The sequence below is a fragment of the Hyla sarda genome, chromosome 10 (assembly GCF_029499605.1).
Source record: "Hyla sarda isolate aHylSar1 chromosome 10, aHylSar1.hap1, whole genome shotgun sequence".
In the NCBI taxonomy this organism is placed as follows: Eukaryota; Metazoa; Chordata; class Amphibia; order Anura; family Hylidae; genus Hyla; species Hyla sarda.
Genome location: NC_079198.1, coordinates 5,517,634 through 5,538,146, shown reverse-complemented (window position 1 = coordinate 5,538,146; position 20,513 = coordinate 5,517,634). Strand labels below are relative to the sequence as shown.

At 48.5% G+C, this 20,513-nt stretch overlaps 1 protein-coding gene across 4 annotated transcripts in view; it reads right to left on the bottom strand.

Annotated features, from left to right (window-relative positions):
• ZNF362 (zinc finger protein 362) overlaps window positions 1-15,827 on the bottom strand; it is a 47,581-nt gene extending 31,754 nt beyond the window's left edge. For 3 of the 4 annotated variants that reach the window (XM_056542427.1, XM_056542428.1, XM_056542429.1), the window contains exon 1: window positions 15,635-15,827. The gene's annotated coding sequence lies outside the window, so the exon portion shown is untranslated. The remainder of the gene's footprint in view (window positions 1-15,634) is intronic. The other variant, XM_056542430.1, reaches the window with a different exon arrangement.
• Window positions 15,828-20,513: the final 4,686 nt, after the last annotated feature.

Here is a 20,513-nt window from a genome sequence, read left to right as displayed (position 1 = left end):
ATACAATAGAGTTTAGAATATAACAGTGCAATAGATAGTATAGTAGTATAATGACATTACAGTGCAGTAGATTATAGTGTAGTATATTAATGTGAGTACAGGACAATACAATAGTTGATGGCTAGTACAGCAGTATATATATCAGTATATTAGAGTGTGGCAAAATAAGTTACAGTGCAGTCTATTACACTGGAGTATATGAGAGTGCAGGGGATTATTCTGGGGAATAATGTAGTGCAATATAGCATATTAATATTAGAGTATACGGTATTATAGTGCAGCATAGTTAAGGTTCAGTAGATTATATTGGGATATTACAGTGCAGTAGAGTAAAGTGATGCAAAGTATATTACAGTACGGTACATTAGAGTGCAGTAGACAGTAGTAAATAATATTGGAATATATTAGGTCAGCAGAGTATATTACAGTGCAATCAAATAAAACAGTGTAGCAGAATAAAGTAGAGGATACTGGGGTATATTACAGTGCGGTAGATTATAGTAGATATAGTGCAGAAGAGTAAATTACAGTACAATACAGTATATTAGAGTGCAGAAAAGTAGATCATATTGGAGTATATCAGAGTATAGTATAGTACAGTGGTTTTGAACCTGCGGACCTCCAGATGTTGCAAAACTACAACTCCCAGCATGCCCGGACAGCCGTTGGCTGTCCGGGCATGCTGGGAGTTGTAGTTTTGCAACATCTGGAGGTCCGCAGGTTGAAGACCACTGGTATAGTAGATAATGTTGGAGTATGAGAGTGCAGTAAATTATAGTAGATCAGATGATATTGGAGTAGATGAGAGTGTTATAGGCTAAAGTGGGTGGTCTGGGAGTATATTGGATTGCAGTAATGTATAGTTGATGATAAAGTAAATTACCGTATATTGGAATATATTAGAGTGCTGCAGGGTAAAGTAGATTATATTGGAATATATTAGAGTGCTGCAGGGTAAAGTAGATTATATTGGAATATATTAGAGTGCTGAAGGATAAAGTAGATTATATTGGAATATATTAGAGTGCTGCAGGGTAAAGTAGATTATATTGGAATATATTAGAGTGCTGCAGGGTAAAGTAGATTATATTGGAATATATTAGAGTGCTGCAGGGTAAAGTAGATTATATTGGAATATATTAGAGTGCTGCAGGCTAAAGTAGATTATATTGGAATATATTCGAGTGCTGCAGGCTAAAGTAGATTATATTGGAATATATTAGAGTGCTGCAGGGTAAAGTAGATTATATTGGAATATATTAGAGTGCTGCAGGGTAAAGTAGATTATATTGGAATATATTAGAGTGCTGCAGGGTAAAGTAGATTATATTGGAATATATTAGAGTGATTCAGGCTAAAGTAGATTATATTGGAATATATTAGAGTGCTTCAGGCTAAAGTAGATTATATTGGAATATATTTGAGTGCTGCAGGCTAAAGTAGATTATATTGGAATATATTAGAGTGCTTCAGGCTAAAGTAGATTATATTGGAATATATTAGAGTGCTGTATGATATAGAAGATGACACTATATATTATTAGACTAAAGTTAAGTATAGTAAATGATACTAGAGAATATTAATGTGCTGTGAAGTATAGTCGATAATAATGGAGTATATTAGGGTACAGTGAAGTGTAGTAAATTCCATTGGAGTATATTAGAGTGCTGTAAAGTAGAGTAGATAACAATTGAGTATATAAGGGTACAGTGATTTAGAGTGCTGTGAAGTTAGGGTACAGTATATTAGAGTGCTGTAAAGTATAGTAGATTATGGTGGAGTATATTAAAGTACAGAAACGTATAGTAAAGAGTGCAGTAAAGTATTGTAGATAATACTGGAGTATATTAAAGTGCAGTAAAGTATAGTGGATAATACTGGAGTATATTAAAGTGCAGTAAAGTATAGTGGATAATACTGGAGTATATTAAAGTGCAGTAAAGTATAGTGGATAATACTGGAGTATATTAAAGTGCAGTAAAGTATAGTGGATAATACTGGAGTATATTAAAGTGCAGTAAAGTATAGTGGATAATACTGGAGTATATTAAAGTGCAGTAAAGTATAGTGGATAATACTGGAGTATATTAAAGTGCAGTAAAGTATAGTGGATAATACTGGAGTATATTAAAGTGCAGTAAAGTATAGTGGATAATACTGGAGTATATTAAAGTGCAGTAAAGTATAGTGGATAATACTGGAGTATATTAAAGTGCAGTAAAGTATAGTGGAAAATACTGGAGTATATTAAAGTGCAGTAAAGTATAGTGAATAATACTGGAGTATATTAAAGTGCAGTAAAGTATAGTGGATAATACTGGAGTATATTAAAGTGCAGTAAAGTATAGTGGAAAATACTGGAGTATATTAAAGTGCAGTAAAGTATAGTGAATAATACTGGAGTATATTAAAGTGCAGTAAAGTATAGTGGATAATACTGGAGTATATTAAAGTGCAGTAAAGTATAGTGAATAATACTGGAGTATATTAAAGTGCAGTAAAGTATAGTGGATAATACTGGAGTATATTAAAGTGCAGTAAAGTATAGTGGAAAATACTGGAGTATATTAAAGTGCAGTAAAGTATAGTGGATAATACTGGAGTATATTAAAGTGCAGTAAAGTATAGTGGATAATACTGGAGTATATTAAAGTGCAGTAAAGTATAGTGGAAAATACTGGAGTATATTAAAGTGCAGTAAAGTATAATGGAAAATACTGGAGTATATTAAAGGGAACCAATCATCAGATTTTACCCTATATAACGCTTGGCAAAGCGTTATATAGGGTAAAATCTTTATTTTCACCATTCCCAGGGGAAGCTCCTGCCCCCAGGGATGGTGAAGATATGAAGTTATAAACTAGTCACCGCCGCTGTAAGTAGTCACCTGGGCGGGAGCTCTTCTCCCCTACTCCCGTTCTTCGGCTGGGAGCGACGCCCCCTCCGCTTGATTGATGGGCCGCGTCATTGTTCCGCTCACTGAACAGACGGAGCAGAGTGATGACGCAGCCCATCAATCAAGCGGAGGGGGCGTCGCTGCCGGCCGAAGAACGGGAGTAGGGGAGAAGAGCTCCCGCCCAGGTGACTACTTACAGCGGCGGCGGCAGTGCTGTAGGTTATAGTAGATGATATGGGAGTATATAAGAGTGCTGTAGGTTATAGTAGATGATATTGGAGTATATTAGAGTGCAGTAGGTTATAGTAGATGATATTGGAGTATATTAGAGTGCAGTAGGTTATAGTAGATGATATTGGAGTATATAAGAGTGCAGTAGGTTATAGTAGATGATTTTGGAGTATATAAGAGTGCAGTAGGTTATAATGGATGATATTGGAGTATATAAGAGTGCAGTAGGTTATAGTAGATGATATTGGAGTATATAAGAGTGCAGTAGGTTATAGTAGATGATATTGGATATATAAGAGTGCAGTAGGTTATAGTAGATGATATTGGAGTATATTAGAGTGCTATAGGTTATAATGGATGATATTGGAGTATATAAGAGTGCAGTAGGTTATAGTAGATGATATTGGAGTATATTAGAGTGCTATAGGTTATAATGGATGATATTGGAGTATATAAGAGTGCAGTAGGTTATAGTAGATGATATTGGAATATATTGAGTGCAGTAGGTTATAGTAGATGATATTGGAGTATATTAGAGTGAAGTAGGTTATAGTAGATAATATTGGAGTATATAAGAGTGCTGTAGGTTATAGTAGATGATATTGGAGTATATAAGAGTGCAGTAGGTTATAGTAGATGATATTGGAATATATTGAGTGCAGTAGGTTATAGTAGATGATATTGGAGTATATTAGAGTGCAGTAGGTTATAGTAGATAATATTGGAGTATATAAGAGTGCTGTAGGTTATAGTAGATGATATTGGAGTATATTAGAGTGCTGTAGGTTATAGTAGATGATATTGGAGTATATTAGAGTGCAGTAGGTTATAGTAGATGATATTGGAATATATTGAGTGCAGTAGGTTATAATGGATGATATTGGAGTATATTAGAGTGCTATAGGTTATAATGGATGATATTGGAGTATATTAGAGTGCTATAGGTTATAATGGATGATATTGGAGTATATTAGAGCGCTATAGGTTATAATGGATGATATTGGAGTATATTAGAGTGCAGTAGGTTATAGTAGATAATATTGGAGTATATAAGAGTGCAGTAGGTTATAGTAGATGATATTGGAGTATATTAGAGTGCAGTAGGTTATAGTAGATGATATTGGAGTATATAAGAGTGCAGTAGGTTATAATGGATGATATTGGAGTATATAAGAGTGCAGTAGGTTATAGTAGATAATATTGGAGTATATTAGAGTGCAGTAGGTTATAGTAGATGATATTGGAGTATATAAGAGTGCAGTACGTTATAGTAGATGATATTGGAGTATATAAGAGTGCAGTAGGTTATAGTAGGTAGATGATATTGGAGTATATAAGAGTGCAGTAGGTTATAGTAGATAATATTGGAGTATATAAGAGTGCAGTAGGTTATAGTAGATGATATTGGAGTATATAAGAGTGCAGTAGGTTATAATGGATGATATTGGAGTATATAAGAGTGCAGTAGGTTATAGTAGATAATATTGGAGTATATTAGAGTGCAGTATGTTATAGTAGATGATATTGGAGTATAGAGTGCAGTAGGTTATAGTAGATGATATTGGAGTATATAAGAGTGCAGTAGGTTATAGTAGATAATATTGGAGTATATAAGAGTGCAGTAGGTTATAGTAGATGATATTGGAGTATATAAGAGTGCAGTAGGTTATAGTAGATGATATTGGATATATAAGAGTGCAGTAGGTTATAGTAGATGATATATTAAAGTGCAGTGAAGTATAGTAGATGATACTGGAGTATATCAAAGTGCAGCGGAATATGGTACTGTGCAGTATAATACAGTAGATGATACTGAAGGAACATATTCCCTTCCCATAGACTTATAAAGCAGCGATACAGGAATAAGACAAGTTGACCTGGAGTGTTGTGCAGTTGGTATTAGGTGATCGCGAGTTATAATACAATGCAGCAACACATCAGCTGCGATCGGAAACTGCAGAAAGACTAAACAATCTCTGCAGAAGAGTAAATCAAGGCAGCTCTGCACCACTGACCGCCATGACGGGCACTGACCTGTACGCTTCTACCTCTTCTCCACCTCATAGACACAGTCACCTGGGATTATGTCCCCAAAATAAGTGAATAAAAGATGCAGCAAGAAGACAACTAAATTACTGCACAGGAAACAAGATGGCACCCTGACACAAAATACAGTTCTCACAGGAGGACCTGACCTGCCAAAGGCACATATACAAGGGCCCATACCTCTAATATATCCCGCCATCCGGAGCCACAATGTTTACATAGCATACACAGCACACATCACATGACCATTACCCCCAGGAAGCAGATACTGATGCCAAGCACCAATCTGTACATCAGCTGGTACACAGTGCATGTCACATGACCAATTCCCCTGAGGAAGAATGTACTGACACCAGGCGTCAATCTGTCCATCACATGACCAACACCCCTGAGGAGGCAGGCACTGATGCCAAGCACCAATCCATTCATCAGCTGGTACAAAGGTGCATGTCACATGACCAACACCCCTGAATAAAGAGGTTCTGACACCACGTGCCAATCCATCCATCAGTGGATACACAGCACAAGTCACATGATCAACACCCCTGAGGAAGCAGGCACTGATACCAAGCACCAATCCATACATCAGCTGGTACAACGGTGCATGTCACATGATCAACACCCCTGAAGAAGCAGGTACTGACAACAGGCGCCAATCCCTCCATCAGTGGATACACAGTCCATGTCACGATCAACACCACTGAGGAAGCAAGCACTGACAACAGGCGCCAATCCGTCCATCAGTGGATACACAGCCCATGTCACGATCAACACCCCTGAGGAAGCAAGCACTGACAACAGGTGCCAATCCGTCCATCAGTGGATACACAGCACATGTCAAATGATCAACACCCCTGAGGAAGCAGGCACTGATACCAAGCACCAACCCATTCATCCGCTGGCACAACAATGCATGTCACATGATCAACAGCCCTGAAGAAGCAGGTACTGACAACAGGCGCCAATCTGTCCATCAGTGGATACACAGCCCATGTCACATGATCAACACCCCTGAGGAGACAGGCACTGATACCAAGCACCAACCCCTTCATCAGCTGGTACAACAATGCATGTCACATGACCAAACCCCTGAAGAAGGGGGTACTGACACCAGGCACCAATCCGTCCATCAGTGGATATACAGCGCATGACCAATTCCCCTGAGGAAGCAGGTGCTGACACCAGGCACCAATCCCTCCATCAGTGGATACACAGCGCATGATCAATTCCCCTGAGGAAGCAGGTACTGACACCAGGCAGCAATACCTCCATCAGTGGATACACAGCACAATTCCCCTGAGGAAGAAGGTACTGACACCAGGTGCCAATCTGAACATCAGTAGATACACAGCGCATGACCAATTCCCCTGAGGAAGCAGGTGCTGACACCAGGCAGCAATCCCTCCATCAGTGGATACACAGCGCATGACCAATTCCCCCTGAGGAAGCAGGTACTGACACCAGGCAGCAATACCTCCATCAGTGGATACACAGCGCATGATCAATTCCCCTGAGGAAGCAGGTACTGACACCAGGTGCCAATCTGAACATCAGTGGATACACGGTGCATGTCATGTGACCGTTACCTTCCAGAAGCAGCAACCAATGCCAGGCTCCAATCCCTCAGTCTACTGATCCATTGGGCACATCACATGACTAATACCTCCAGAAAGTAATGACCAATGCCGGGTTCCAATCTGTCCATTAGATACACAGCGCACATCACATGACCATCACCACAGGATGCAGTGGACTACAGCTGCCTTAAATCTGCTACTTTCCAGGACTAAAAGCAGACATGTGATTGGCTGTTGCAACCCCAGTATAATATTATGGCCTGTAAAATGACTATATATTATCTCCGGGCCCTAAATTGCACTATATGTAATCTATGGGGCCCTCACCACCACTATATGTTATCTCCGGGCCCTCAACTGCACTATATGTAATCTATGGGGCCCTCACCACCACTATATGTTATCTCCGGGCCCTAAACTGCACTATATGTAATTTATGGGGCCCTCACCACCACTATATGTTATCTCCGGGCCCTCAACTGCACTATATGTAATCTGTGGGGCCCTCACCTGCACTATATGTAATCTGTGGGGCCCTAAACTGCACTATATGTAATCTATGGGGCCCTCACCACCACTATATGTTATCTCCGGGCCCTCAACTGCACTATATGTAATCTGTGGGGCCCTCACCTGCACTATATGTAATCTGTGGGGCCCTAAACTGCACTATATGTAATCTATGGGGCCCTCACCACCACTATATGTTATCTCCGGGCCCTCAACTGCACTATATGTAATCTGTGGGGCCCTCACCTGCACTATATGTAATCTATGGGGCCCTCACCTGCACTATATGTAATCTGTGGGGCCCTCAACTGCACTATATGTAATCTCCGGGGTCCTCACCTGCACTATATGTAATCTGTGGGGTCCACACCTGCTCTATATGTAATCTCCGGGGCCCTCACCTGCACTATATGTAATCTGTGGGGCCCTCACCTGCACTATATGTAATCTGTGGGGTCCTCACCTGCACTATATGTAATTCTGGGGCCCTCAACTGCACTATATGTAATCTATGGGGCCCTCGCCTGCACTATATGTAATCTATGGGGCCCTCACCTGCACTATATGTAATCTCCGGGGCCCTCACCTGCACTATATGTAATCTATGGGCCCTCACCTGCACTATATGTAATCTATGGGGCCCTCACCTGCACTATATGTAATCTGTGGGGCCCTCACCTGCACTATATGTAATCTGTGGGGTCCTCACCTGCACTACATGTAATCTATGGGGCCCTCACCTGCACTATATGTAATCTCCGGGGTCCTCACCTGCACTATATGTAATTCTGGGGCCCTCACCTGCACTATATGTAATCTCCGGGGTCCTCACCTGCACTATATGTAATTCTGGGGCCCTCACCTGCACTATATGTAATCTATGGGGCCCTCACCTGCACTATATGTAATCTGTGGGGCCCTCACCTGCACTATATGTAATCTGTGGGGCCCTCACCTGCACTATATGTAATCTGTGGGGCCCTCACCTGCACTATATGTAATCTGTGGGGCCCTCACCTGCACTATATGTAATCTATGGGGCCCTCACCTGCACTATATGTAATCTGTGGGGCCCTCACCTGCACTATATGTAATCTGTGGGGCCCTCACCTGCACTATATGTAATCTGTGGGGCCCTCACCTGCACTATATGTAATCTGTGGGGCCCTCACCTGCACTATATGTAATCTCCGGGGCCCTCACCTGCACTATATGTAATCTATGGGGCCCTCACCACCACTATATGTAATCTGTGGGGCCCTCACCTGCACTATATGTAATCTGTGGGGCCCTCACCTGCACTATATGTAATCTGTGGGGTCCTCACCTGCACTATATGTAATCTGTGGGGCCCTCACCTGCACTATATGTAATCTGTGGGGCCCTCACCTGCACTATATGTAATCTGTGGGGCCCTCACCTGCACTATATGTAATCTGTGGGGCCCTCACCTGCACTATATGTAATCTGTGGGGCCCTCACCTGCACTATATGTAATCTGTGGGGCCCTCACCTGCACTATATGTAATTCTGGGGCCCTCACCTGCACTATATGTAATCTGTGGGGCCCTCACCTGCACTATATGTAATCTATGGGGCCCTCACCTGCACTATATGTAATCTCCGGGGCCCTCACCTGCACTATATGTAATCTGTGGGGCCCTCACCTGCACTATATGTAATCTGTGGGGCCCTCAACTGCACTATATGTAATCTGTGGGGCCCTCACCTGCACTATATGTAATCTCCGGGGCCCTCACCTGCACTATATGTAATCTATGGGGCCCTCACTTGCGCTATACCTAATCTGTGGGGCCCTCACCTGCACTATATGTAATCTCCGGGGTCCTCACCTGCACTATATGTAATCTCCGGGGCCCTCACCTGCACTATATGTAATCTCCGGGGCCCTCACCTGCACTATATGTAATCTGTGGGGCCCTCACCTGCACTATATGTAATCTGTGGGGTCCTCACCTGCACTATATGTAATCTGTGGGGCCCTCACTTGCACTATATGTAATTCTGGGGCCCTCACCTGCACTATATGTAATCTGTGGGGTCCTCACCTGCACTATATGTAATCTGTGGGGCCCTCACCAGCACTATATGTAATCTGTGGGGCCCTCACTTGCACTATATGTAATTCTGGGGCCCTCACCTGCACTATATGTAATCTGTGGGGTCCTCACCTGCACTATATGTAATCTGTGGGGCCCTCACCAGCACTATATGTAATCTGTGGGGCCCTCACCTGCACTATATGTAATCTGTGGGGTCCTCACTTGCACTATATGTAATCTGTGGGGCCCTCACTTGCACTATATGTAATTCTGGGGCCCTCACCTGCACTATATGTAATCTGTGGGGTCCTCACCTGCACTATATGTAATCTGTGGGGCCCTCACCAGCACTATATGTAATCTGTGGGGCCCTCACTTGCACTATATGTAATTCTGGGGCCCTCACCTGCACTATATGTAATCTGTGGGGTCCTCACCTGCACTATATGTAATCTGTGGGGTCCTCACTTGCACTATATGTAATCTGTGGGGCCCTCACTTGCACTATATGTAATTCTGGGGCCCTCACCTGCACTATATGTAATCTGTGGGGCCCTCACCTGCACTATATGTAATCTGTGGGGCCCTCACCTGCACTATATATTATCTCCGGGCCCTCAACTGCACTATATGTAATCTATGGGGCCCTCACCACCACTATATGTTATCTCTGGGCCCTCATCTGCACTATATGTAATCTGTGGGGCCCTCACCTGCACTATATGTAATTCTGGGGCCCTCACCTGCACTATATGTAATCTGTGGGGCCCTCACCTGCACTATATGTAATCTATGGGGCCCTCACCTGCACTATATGTAATCTGTGGGGCCCTCACCTGCACTATATGTAATCTGTGGGGCCCTCACCTGCACTATATGTAATCTGTGGGGCCCTCACCTGCACTATATGTAATCTCCGGGGCCCTCACCTGCACTATATGTAATCTATGGGGCCCTCACCTGCTCTATACCTAATCTGTGGGGCCCTCACCTGCACTATATGTAATCTGTGGGGCCCTCACCTGCACTATATGTAATCTCCGGGGTCCTCACCTGCACTATATGTAATCTGTGGGGTCCTCACCTGCACTATATGTAATCTGTGGGGCCCTCACCTGCACTATATGTAATCTCCGGGGCCCTCATCTGCACTATATGTAATCTGTGGGGCCCTCACCTGCACTATATGTAATCTCCGGGGTCCTCACCTGCACTATATGTAATCTGTGGGGCCCTCACCTGCACTATATGTAATCTGTGGGGCCCTCACCTGCACTATATGTAATCTGTGGGGTCCTCACCTGCACTATATGTAATCTCCGGGGCCCTCACCTGCACTATATGTAATCTGTGGGGCCCTCACCTGCACTATATGTAATCTGTGGGGCCCTCACCTGCACTATATGTAATCTGTGGGGCCCTCACTTGCACTATATGTAATCTGTGGGGCCCTCACTTGCACTATATGTAATTCTGGGGCCCTCACCTGCACTATATGTAATCTGTGGGGTCCTCACCTGCACTATATGTAATCTGTGGGGCCCTCACCTGCACTATATGTAATCTGTGGGGCCATCACCTGCACTATATGTAATCTGTGGGGCCCTCACCTGCACTATATGTAATCTGTGGGGTCCTCACCTGCACTATATGTAATCTGTGGGGCCCTCATCTGCACTATATGTAATCTGTGGGGCCCTCACTTGCACTATATGTAATCTGTGGGGTCCTCACCTGCACTATATGTAATCTGTGGGGCCCTCACCTGCACTATATGTAATCTGTGGGGCCATCACCTGCACTATATGTAATCTGTGGGGCCCTCACCTGCACTATATGTAATCTGTGGGGTCCTCACCTGCACTATATGTAATCTGTGGGGCCCTCATCTGCACTATATGTAATCTGTGGGGCCCTCACTTGCACTATATGTAATCTGTGGGGTCCTCACCTGCACTATATGTAATCTGTGGGGCCCTCACCTGCACTATATGTAATCTGTGGGGCCCTCACTTGCACTATATGTAATTCTGGGGCCCTCACCTGCACTATATGTAATCTGTGGGGTCCTCACCTGCACTATATGTAATCTGTGGGGCCCTCACCTGCACTATATGTAATCTGTGGGGTCCTCACCTGCACTATATGTAATCTGTGGGGTCCTCACCTGCACTATATGTAATCTGTGGGGCCCTCACTTGCACTATATGTAATCTGTGGGGCCCTCACTTGCACTATATGTAATTCTGGGGCCCTCACCTGCACTATATGTAATCTGTGGGGCCCTCACCTGCACTATATGTAATCTGTGGGGTCCTCAACTGCACTATATGTAATCTGTGGGGCCCTCACCTGCACTATATGTAATCTATGGGGCCCTCACCTGCACTATATGTAATCCCCGGGGCCCTCACCTGCACTATATGTAATCTGTGGGGCCCTCACTTGCACTATATGTAATCTGTGGGGCCCTCACCTGCACTATATGTAATCTGTGGGGTCCTCACCTGCACTATATGTAATCTGTGGGGCCCTCACCTGCACTATATGTAATCTGTGGGGCCCTCACCTGCACTATATGTAATCTCCGGGGCCCTCACCTGCACTATATGTAATCTGTGGGGTCCTCACCTGCACTATATGTAATCTGTGGGGCCCTCATCTGCACTATATGTAATCTGTGGGGCCCTCACTTGCACTATATGTAATCTGTGGGGTCCTCACCTGCACTATATGTAATCTGTGGGGCCCTCACTTGCACTATATGTAATTCTGGGGCCCTCACCTGCACTATATGTAATCTGTGGGGTCCTCACCTGCACTATATGTAATCTGTGGGGTCCTCACCTGCACTATATGTAATCTGTGGGGTCCTCACCTGCACTATATGTAATCTGTGGGGTCCTCACCTGCACTATATGTAATCTGTGGGGCCCTCACCTGCACTATATGTAATCTGTGGGGTCCTCACCTGCACTATATGTAATCTGTGGGGCCCTCACTTGCACTATATGTAATCTGTGGGGCCCTCACTTGCACTATATGTAATTCTGGGGCCCTCACCTGCACTATATGTAATCTGTGGGGCCCTCACCTGCACTATATGTAATCTGTGGGGTCCTCAGCTGCACTATATGTAATCTCCGGGGCCCTCACCTGCACTATATGTAATCTGTGGGGCCCTCACCTGCACTATATGTAATCTGTGGGGCCCTCACCTGCACTATATGTAATCTGTGGGGCCCTCACCTGCACTATATGTAATCTGTGGGGCCCTCACCTGCACTATATGTAATCCCCGGGGCCCTCACCTGCACTATATGTAATCTATGGGGCCCTCACCTGCACTATATGTAATCTCCGGGGCCCTCACCTGCACTATATGTAATCTGTGGGGCCCTCACCTGCACTATATGTAATCTGTGGGGCCCTCACCTGCACTATATGTAATCTCCGGGGCCCTCACCTGCACTATATGTAATCTGTGGGGCCCTCACCTGCTCTATATGTAATCTGTGGGGTCCTCACCTGCACTATATGTAATCTGTGGGGCCCTCACCTGCACTATATGTAATCTGTGGGGCCCTCACCTGCACTATATGTAATCTGTGGGGCCCTCACCTGCACTATATGTAATCTGTGGGGCCCTCACCTGCACTATATGTAATCCGTGGGGCCCTCACCTGCACTATATGTAATCTGTGGGGCCCTCACCTGCACTATATGTAATCCGTGGGGCCCTCACCTGCACTATATGTAATCCGTGGGGCCCTCACCTGCACTATATGTAATCCGTGGGGCCCTCACCTGCACTATATGTAATCCGTGGGGCCCTCACCTGCACTATATGTAATCCGTGGGGCCCTCACCTGCACTATATGTAATCCGTGGGGCCCTCACCTGCACTATATGTAATTCTGGGGCCCCAGCCTGCTCTATACCCAATCTCTGGGGCCCTCACCTGCACTATATGTAATCTGTGGGGCCCTCACCTGCACTATATGTAATCTATGGGGCCCTCGTCTGCACTATATGTAATCTGTGGGGTCCTCACCTGCACTATATGTAATCTGTGGGGCCCTCACCTGCTCTATATGTAATCTGTGGGGCCCTCACCTGCACTATATGTAATCTGTGGGGCCCTCACCTGCACTATATGTAATCTGTGGGGCCCTCACCTGCACTATATGTAATCCGTGGGGCCCTCACCTGCACTATATGTAATCCGTGGGGCCCTCACCTGCACTATATGTAATCTATGGGGCCCTCGCCTGCACTATATGTAATCTGTGGGGCCCTCGCCTGCACTATATGTAATCTGTGGGGCCCTCACCTGCACTATATGTAATCTATGGGGCCCTCGCCTGCACTATATGTAATCTGTGGGGCCATCACCTGCACTATATGTAATCTGTGGGGCCCTCACCTGCACTATATGTAATCTGTGGGGTCCTCACCTGCACTATATGTAATCTCCGGGGCCCTCACCTGCACTATATGTAATCTGTGGGGCCCTCACCTGCACTATATGTAATCTGTGGGGCCCTCACCTGCACTATATGTAATCCGTGGGGCCCTCACCTGCACTATATGTAATCCGTGGGGCCCTCACCTGCACTATATGTAATCCGTGGGGCCCTCACCTGCACTATATGTAATCCGTGGGGCCCTCACCTGCACTATATGTAATCTGTGGGGCCCTCACCTGCACTATATGTAATCTATGGGGCCCTCGTCTGCACTATATGTAATCTGTGGGGTCCTCACCTGCACTATATGTAATCTGTGGGGCCCTCACCTGCTCTATATGTAATCTGTGGGGCCCTCACCTGCACTATATGTAATCTGTGGGGCCCTCACCTGCACTATATGTAATCTGTGGGGCCCTCACCTGCACTATATGTAATCCGTGGGGCCCTCACCTGCACTATATGTAATCCGTGGGGCCCTCACCTGCACTATATGTAATCTATGGGGCCCTCGCCTGCACTATATGTAATCTGTGGGGCCCTCGCCTGCACTATATGTAATCTGTGGGGCCCTCACCTGCACTATATGTAATCTATGGGGCCCTCGCCTGCACTATATGTAATCTGTGGGGCCATCACCTGCACTATATGTAATCTGTGGGGCCCTCACCTGCACTATATGTAATCTGTGGGGTCCTCACCTGCACTATATGTAATTCTGGGGCCCTCACCTGCACTATATGTAATCTCCGGGGCCCTCACCTGCACTATATGTAATCTGTGGGGCCATCACCTGCACTATATGTAATCTGTGGGGCCATCACCTGCACTATATGTAATCTGTGGGGTCCTCACCTGCACTATATGTAATTCTGGGGCCCTCACCTGCACTATATGTAATCTCCGGGGCCCTCACCTGCACTATATGTAATCTGTGGGGCCCTCACCTGCACTATATGTAATCTGTGGGGCCCTCACCTGCACTATATGTAATCTGTGGGGCCCTCACCTGCACTATATGTAATCTGTGGGGCCCTCACCTGCACTATATGTAATCCGTGGGGCCCTCACCTGCACTATATGTAATCTGTGGGGCCCTCACCTGCACTATATGTAATCCGTGGGGCCCTCACCTGCACTATATGTAATCCGTGGGGCCCTCACCTGCACTATATGTAATCCGTGGGGCCCCAACCTGCTCTATACCCAATCTCTGGGGCCCTGGGCCGGGCATGTGATGGGTTGGTTGTTATGGTAACGCATTATGGGGGGCCCAGCAGCAGGCAGTGAGGGGTCGGTTGTTATAGTAACCCATTGTGGGGGGGCCCCAGAGGGATGGGGTGCAGGGCAGGCAGTGAGGGGCCCAGGACTGAGGCAGATGATGGGAGTCGTATTCCCGGCCGCTCCCCTTTGTGTGGTCAGGGGCCCCCGGCAGACATGAGGGGCCGGGCAGGGACCCCCGAGCTGTGGCCCCCTCCTACCAGGCCCGGGGCCCCCGCCTCCCCCACATTCTCAGACGGTTTATTAACATTTTCAGACAAAAGAAAAACAAAAATGGCTCCGGCAGCGCCGCATCCCCTCATCCCCGCCGCCATGTTCTGCAGATCCGCCGCTCCGATGTGGGGGCCCCGGGAGGGGAGACTGAGGGCCCCGCACCCCGTCTTCTCTCCGGGAGCCCTCCCCCTCCTCCCCGGGGCCGGGCCGTGTCACACAATGCCGGGGGCCACACGGGGCGCGGGCGGAGAGAGCGGGGCCCCGGGACATGGCGACACCCCCCTCCCCGTACAGGAGAACGGAGCCCCCTCCCCCCGGTACCGGGCGCAGCGCGGGAACCATACAGACCTGACAGACCCCGGGCCGGCGGGAGAGGCCTGACACACGCCCCGGGCTCCGGTGGGTTCCGGGTCACCGCCGATCACTTCTGGGTGTCCCGGCCGGTGCTGAGCGCCCACAATTCACCCGAGCCGGCTCATTGACACGGAGATGGCGTCAGTGTGGAGCCCCCCGTCTCCTCCGCGCTACAGCCCTCCCCCCCCGTCCCCAAATATCCTCCCCCTGCTCCCCCTCCCGGCCTCCCGCCTCATCTACTCCGCGGAGAGCGGGGGCTCCGGCACAGTGTGTCACCCCGACACGGAGGAGAGAGGGCCCCCCGATACTGAGGAGAGACCCCCCACCAGGAGAAAGTATTGTGCGCGTAATACTGAGGAGAGACCCCCCCCCCCCACCAGGAGAAAGTATTGTGCGCGTAATACTGAGGAGAGAGAGACCCCCGATACTGAGGAGATGTCCCCAGATACTGAGGAGAGACCCCCCACCTGGATAAAGTATTGTGCGCGTAATACTGAGGAGAGAGGGCCCCCCGATACTGAGGAGATGTCCCCAGATACTGAGGAGAGACCCCCCCCCCACCAGGAGAAAGTATTGTGCGCGTAATACTGAGGAGAGAGGGCCCCCGATACTGAGGAGATGTCCCCAGATACTGAGGAGAGACCCCCCCACCTGGATAAAGTATTGTGCGCGTAATACTGAGGAGAGAGGGCCCCCCGATACTGAGGAGATGTCCCCAGATACTGAGGAGAGAGGCCCCCCCGATACTGAGGAGATGCCCCCAGATACTGAGGAGAGAGGGCCCCCCGATACTGAGGAGATGCCCCCAGATACTGAGGAGAGAGGGCCCCCCGATACTGAGGAGATGCCCCCAGATACTGAGGAGAGAGGGCCCCCCGATACTGAGGAGATGCCCCCAGATACTGAGGAGAGACCCCCCACCAGGAGAAAGTATTGTGCGCGTAATACTGAGGAGAGACCCCCCCACCAGGAGAAAGTATTGTGCGCGTAATACTGAGGCGAGAGGGCCCCCCGATACTGAGATGTCCCCCCCAGATACTAAGAAGAGAGGGCCCCCCGATACTGAGGAGATGCCCCCCCCAGATACTAAGAAGAGAGGGCCCCCAGATACTGAGGAGATGCCCCCCCCAGATACTGAGGAGAGAGTGCCCCCGATACTGAGGAGATGCCCCCAGATACTGAGGAGATGCCCCCCACCAGGAGAGAGTATTGTGCGCGTAATACTGAGGAGAGAGGGCCCCCGATACTGAGGAGAGAGGGCCCCCGATACTGAGGAGAGAGGGCCCCCCGATACTGAGGAAAGGCCCCCCACCAGGAGAGAGTATTGTGCGCCAAATACTGAGGAGAACCCCCCAGATACTGAGGAGACCCCCCCCCCCCCCCCGATACTGAGGAGAGACCCCCTTCCCCACCAGGAGAAAGTATTGTGCGCGTAATACTGAGGAGAGAGGGCCCCCCGATACTGAGGAGATGCCCCCCGCCCCCAGATAGTGAGGAGAGAACCCCACAACGGGAGAAAGTATATGCACCCCAATACTGAGGATAACCCCCCCAGATACTGAGGAGAACCCCCCACCGGGAAAAAGTATATGCACCCCAATACTAAGGATAATCCCCCCCAGATACTGAGGAGATGCCCCCCGCCCCCAGATACTGAGGAGCCCCCCCCCCCCCACCAGGAGAAAGTATTGTGCGCGTAATACTGAGGAGAGAGGGCCCCCGATACTGAGGAGATGTCCCCAGATACTGAGGAGAGAGGGCCCCCGATACTGAGGAGATGCCCCCCGCCCCCAGATAGTGAGGAGAGAACCTCACAACGGGAGAAAGTATATGCACCCCAATACTAAGGATAATCCCCCCCAGATACTGAGGAGATGCCCCCCGCCCCCAGATACTGAGGAGCCCCCCCCCCCACCAGGAGAAAGTATTGTGCGCGTAATACTGAGGAGAGAGGGCCCCCCGATACTGAGGAGATGCCCCCCCGATACTGAGGAGAGAGGGCCCCCGATACTGAGGAGATGCCCCCCGCCCCCAGATAGTGAGGAGAGAACCTCACAACGGGAGAAAGTATATGCACCCCAATACTGAGGATAACCCCCCCCAGATACTGAGGAGAACCCCCCACCGGGAAAAAGTATATGCACCCCAGTACTGAGGAGAACCCCCCCCCCCCAGATACTGAGGAGAACCCCCCACCGGGAGAAAGTATATGCACCCCAATACTGAGGATAACCCTCCCAGATACTGAGGAGAACGCCCCACCACCGGGAGAAAGTATATGCACCCCAATACTGAGGAGATTCCCCCCAGATACTGAGGAGAGCCCCCCCACTGGGAGAAAGTATATGTACCCCAATACTGAGGATAACCCCCCAAGATACTGAGGAGAGACCCCCACCAGGAGAAAGTATGTGCACCCCAATACTGAGGAGATCCCCCCGGGAGAGAAAGTATATGCACCCCAATACTGAGATCCCCCACCAGGAGAAAGTATATGCACCCCAATACTGAAGAGATCCCCCCCCCCCCGGGGGAGAAAGTATATGCACCCCAATACTGAGGAAACCCCCCCCCCCACCAGAAGAAAGTATATGCACCCCAATACTGAGGAGAATCCCCCAGATACTGAGGATAACCCCCCACTGGGAGAAAGTATATGCACCCCAATACTGAGGAGATCCCCCCGGGGGAGAAAGTATATGCACCCTAATACTGAGGAGATCCCCCCCCCCCCCCCGGGGGAGAAAGTATATGCACCCCAATACTGAGGAAAACCCTCCCCCCCACCAGAAGAAAGTATATGCACCCCAATACTGAGGAGATACCCCCCACCAGGAGAAAGTATATGCACCCCAATACTGGGATCCCCCCCCCCCAGATACTGAGAGGAGCCATCTCCCCCCCCACACACACACTCAATACTGAGACGCCACCGTAAGTATAAGCCCCAGATACTGCAAGCCCCCCACACACACAATGTTTGAGTAACCAACACTGTGGAGGAACCCCCAGGTTAAAGTATGTGAGCCCCCCAGTATAAGGTATGTGCCCCCTAGGATGAAGTATGTGCTCCCCCAATGTGTGAGACCCCCATTATAAGGTATGTGCCCTCTAGGATAAAGTATGTGAGCCCCCCAGAATAAGGTATGTGCCACCTAGGATAAAGTATGTGAGCCCCCCAGAATAAGGTATGTGCCCCCTAGGATAAAGTATGTGCCCCCCCCCATGTTTGAGCCCCCCAGAATAAGGTATGTGCCACCTAGGATAAAGTATGTGCCCCCCCCCCCCCCCCCCAATGTGTGAGCCCCCCATAATAAGGTATGTGCCCCCTAGGATAAAGTACTTGCCCCCCCCCAATGTGTGAGCCCCCCAGAATAAGGTATGTGCCCCCTAGGATAAAGTATGTGCCCCCCCCCAATGTGTGAGCCCCCCAGTATAAGGTATGTGCCCCCTAGGATAAATTATGTGCCTTTCACAATCTATGTACCACCCACCCAGAATAAAGTAAAGTTTGCCCCCGAACACTTAGGGACAAGCCCCAGAATAAAATATATGCCCCCCAGTATCAAATGTATGCCCCCTACAAGTATGTGTGCCACCCACCAAATACGACGACATGTGCCCCCTCCGCACTTGTTATACTAATGCAGGGATCTCTTGGGCCGCCACAAGCTTTTTCCCGGCCCGCTGCTTCTTGTCCAGTAACGCTTACATTATGGGGGACAGTCCTTCCCAGATGCCACTGACGTCTCGCCACCCCACCCCCCCCTCAATGCAAGTCTATGGGAGGGGCCGTGATGGCCGTCACGCCCCCTCCCATAGGCTTGCATTGAGGGGGCACGGTTGACATCGCAAGCCTCAGGCTGCATCGTCAGTCGTCCTGCACGGAGCGAAGTTCGCTCCGTGCACCGCATGTCTGGAGTGCCGCAGCCAAGATCGCGGGGTCCCCAGCGGCGGGACCCCTGTGATCAGACATCTTATCCATTGGATAGGGGATAAGATGTCTAGGGGCGGAGTACCCCTTTAACCTAAACTATTGGTACATGTCCTCATCATCTCCCACTTTGACTACTGCATCATCTTCCACTGTGGTCTTCCATCTAACACTCTTGCTCCCCTCCAATCCATCCTCATCTCTGCTGCCCAATAATCGATCTCTCCCCTCGCTCCTCCTCTGCCAATCCTTTCACTGACACCACCCATTGCCCAAAAAATTTAGACTAAACTGTTCACCACAACATACTAGGCCGTCCACAACCTGTCCCCCCATACACCTCTGACCTGACCTCCCGATACCACCTCTCGTGTAATCTCCGATCCTCTTAAGACCTCCGCCTTTGTCCTCCCCTCGTCCGCACCCCACACAACCATCTCCTAAACTTCTCCCGTGCTTCCCCCATACACTGGAACTTGGTACCCCCAACACATCTGGCTCTCACCCACCATCAAGACCTTCAAAAGCAACCCGAAGACCCACCGCCGCAAGACATCCTATGACCTACAATAACCCTGGTGCTATTGAACTGCTCTGTGAACGGCTACTTCTCTAACTTCCCAGAGATGGCCAGCTGTCCCCCTCACCTATTGTTTACCTCCCATCTTCTTGTAAATTGTGAGCCCTAGGGGGCCCGCTCTCCCTCTTCAGTCTTCAATTAACTTTTTGTCACGTTCACTGTACCTGTCTTTGTGTCTGGTATGTTAACCCTTATCACATATTCAACCAAGAACAGAAGGAGATGGACGAAGGAAAGGGGTATTGGTGGATGAACGATAGGGGATGCGATGCTATATATATGCAGGGTTAAAGGGGTACTCTGCCCAAAGGATAGAGGATAAGATGTCTGATCGCAGGGGTCCTGCCGCTGGGGACCCG